This window comes from Artemia sp. Qi Xiang Cuo, chromosome 1 (assembly GCF_049724085.1).
Source record: "Artemia sp. Qi Xiang Cuo chromosome 1, ASM4972408v1, whole genome shotgun sequence".
Classification (NCBI taxonomy): Eukaryota; Metazoa; Arthropoda; class Branchiopoda; order Anostraca; family Artemiidae; genus Artemia; species Artemia sp. Qi Xiang Cuo.
The window spans coordinates 103906546-103910436 of NC_142794.1; positions in this window are offsets into that span (position 1 = coordinate 103906546).

A 3891-nucleotide genomic window follows, 5' to 3' on the forward strand; every position below is an offset into this window, starting at 1 on the left:
AGGGGGTAACTGCCCCCCTTGAACCCCCATCCAACCCCTACCCCAAACGACACCAATGCCATTGAGGGTGTTTTTCGCCTTTTTCATAAATAAGACAATTTTTCATAGGGTCGTAGCTTTTGACGCATTACATTAAATTTGATGAATTCAATTATGTTTATTTGGAATCAACATAAAAAGCCAACTGTTTATATATTACCACAGACTGTTTGATATCTAATCTCTGACAGGCTAGATGTCCCCCATATTCTTTGTTATTAGCATTCCTTTTAAATGTTTATATTTTTATGAATTAAGATCACTCTCTACTGTTAGCTGAGAAACTTGAATAATTTATTTTCAATTTCCAAACAAGTTAACATTTGGTCCCTTGGTTAACTGTTGACTATAAATTAAGAAGAACCATCCTGCTGAAAGTATATCTTCCGGTTGTTCAAGCAATTATCATCAAACTAAGTTTAACACAGGCTACTGCAATGTTGAACAATTTTCTCGCTTCCCCCATTAGAATTATTTGCACACATAGAGAAACAAGAGTGCCGAGTTTATCGGAAGAATGGAAACAATAGGCTGTCAGTAGCCTATTAGTAGACGGGAGCTAATGTTCCGTCAATCAATCTTCTGCCGACACGAGCACGTGCATTCATTTATATATACAACAGTCTGCTTTTCAGTATTCAGATCATTGCACTAATTGCAATAAGGCCAAAAGACAATTGAAGTGAATAGAAAGTCGGACAGATTTGCTTTCTATCTTAGCAGAAACGTATCGCTGACTTCTTAGGTGGACATTTGACTGACCATCTGAATAGCATCTGTTACTGGCAGTGGAAAATAGGTCGCGTGCCATTGGTAATGGACCACTGGTGGTTACCTCGCTAATCAACTAATTGGCCTCTAGTTGTTGAGGTTCTCATATACATATTATTAGACGAGACCATAGACATAAAGGAGGGTTAGCAAATGTGGCAGAAGGGGGTAGGGAGTAACGTTTTTATCAGAACTTGCGCTTTTTTGAGGGCTTCTGGCCCTCGGAGAAAATTTATCAGAAAGTCTTCTTGAAAGCTTAGCTTTGACGACCTAACAATCACCTCAACTATGTGAATTGAATGGACAAAGAAACTGATTTGAATAATTTTCAAATTTAGCAATAAGTAGTTTACGTTTTCTGCAAAAAAAAAAGAACGAATAAAAGCGAATTAAAAAAAGAAGAGTGTATGTAAATAACAATTGTTAGCGTTATCTGAAAACGTTCATGTTTACCTTTTGGACGGTAAATCTTTGTACATTATTGAGTAACATAATAGTTTGTTAGCATGCTAAGAGGAGAACAAAGGGAAGCTCAATTTAGAAGCATCAATTCAGGTGCGGAAGGGCAAAACGAATTTTTCAAAATCTAAAGGAGGACAATTTTGTTGTTTTTCGATTTATATAACAAAAACACCCGCAAAATAGCATTGTTCAATGGAAATATGAAAAATAGTTAATTTCTAAAGTATAGAGTGGGAACAAATCTAGGAGACGCTTTCTCTCTCTACTTCCTCCCATCCATCAATTAGAACCACAGATTCATCCTCCCTAGAATACCAAAAGTGAAGAAAGTGGTAAATTTTTATATAACACTGGAGGAAAAAGCGACGTTTTTCATAGGCAGCGCGATCGCGCTGCCTAAGTAAAGAACGATGTGGCCACAAAGTGTGTGTTTTTTTTTTCTTCTTTCTTCGACAGGCACTACGTATCGAAGGAGTTGTCGTAGAAACTTTGAAAAGTGCTCATTCGATTGGAAACTGGGATGGCTAGTGTCCTTTTTAATAGTCGAACGTGATTGGAGGGCAACTAGCCCCCTCCCCTCCAACGCCCATCATTCCCCCAAAACACATCCAATCAAAAATTTGAGATACCCATTCTGTTCAGCGTAGTTGATTTCCAGATAGGAGGAGGACACTCCCCCACAACCCTCGGAGCAAGGGTTTTTAAGTTATGCCCTGAGGGCATATAAGAACAATGTTGGTACAATGTACCGTATATTATTTTTTTACTTTAGAGCAGGGCACTTCATATGGAAGGGGTCGTCGTATAAACTTCAAAAGGGGCTCATTCGATTGGAAATCGAGAGTTCTAGGGCCTTTTTCAATAGTCGAAAGGGATAGGAGGGCAAGTAGCCCCCCCCCACTCCCATCATTCCCCCAAACACATCCAATCAATATTTTTAGATAGCCATTTTGTTCAGTGTAGTTGATTTCCAGATAGAAAATGTGTTTTTGAGGAAAACACTCCCCCACAACCCTCAGGGCAAGGGTTTTAAGCTATGCCCTGGGGGCATATAAGGTTTTATAGAATGCGTTGTCGTAGAAACTTCAAAACGGGCTCATTCGATTGGAAATTCCAAGGGCTAGTACCCTTTTTAATAGTCGAAAGTCATTGGAGTGCAACCAGCCCCCCACACCCATCCTTCCCCCAAACACATCCAATCAAAATTTTGAGATAGCTATTTTGTTCAGAGTAGTTGATTTTCACATAGAAGATATTTTTTTGAGAAGGAAACTCCCCCGCAGCCCTCAGGGCAAGGGTTTTAAGTTATGCCCTGGGGGCATATAAGGTTTTTATATAAGGCGCTGTCGTAGAAACTTCAAAAAAGGCTCATTCGATTGGAAATTCAAAAGGCAAGTGCCCTTCTGAATAGTCGAAAGTAATTGGAGGGCAACTAGCCCCCCCCCCCCTTACGCACATTATTCCCCCAAACACATCCAATCAAAATTTTGAGATAGCCATTTTGTTCATCGTAGTTGATTTCCAGATAGAAAATATGTTTTTGGGGAGGAAATCCCCCCCCCCCCCACTACCCCTCAGGGCAAGGGTTATAAGTTATGCCCGGGGGCATATAAGGTTTTTTGTAGAACGCGTTCTCGTAGAAACTTCAAAAAAGGCCCATTCGATTTGAAATTCGAAAGAGGCCAGAATAAAATATACACTTTACTGAAAAAAATATAAATGGAATGAGCATTGTCAGTTCAATATACTTATACTGATATTTGTTAATCAAAATGTTAATATTATTTGATTTCTTAAAGTTATAAAAGTAAAAACATTTATATTTTTTTCAGTAAATTGCAAATTTTGTTCTGGCCTTGGGAAGGCATAGAGGTTTTGAGCCCACCTTATGTTAATTTCTGCTCGTTTTGAGTTTGGCTCGGTTATTTAATGTAATTTCTGTTCGTTTTGGGTTTCTTTTACTTATCGATGCTGATTTGTGGTATTTTCACGCTTGGTACATTGTTTGATTTTATTTTTGCTCTTTTTTGGTTTAATGGAGTTGTTTAATTTTCTTTGAAAAACTTATTTTGTGGAATTTTTTTTTAATTAATCAGTAGAAAAAGAAACTTTTTCAATCACTACAAAATCCCTTCTTACATTTCCTTTTACGATTTTGACCATATTTTCTTTTCACCATATTTTCCATATTTTGACCATATTTTCCATATATTTTCCATCATTTTGACCATATTTTCCATATTTTCGATCTTGACCATATTTTGACCATATTTTCTGAGCTTTGGTGGAGTTTAGTAACCCGTCTTATGAATCCGTAGCTTAACAAAGGGCACTCAGAATAATCCAAAATTTGGCAGGGCAAAATGAATAAGTTTGTAGTGTAAAAAACAGTAATTTATTTACTACGTTAAAGCATGGTCAATAATTTGAATAAATCAAATGAACACAACACAAAAAACAGAGTCAAAGCTAGGAGTAAAGTCCCACCAGGTCATCTCACATGAATGATGCCAGAGCTGGATACTCAATAACCAGAGCTGAACACCATATATATATATATATATATATATATATATATATATATATATATATATATATATATATATATATATATATATA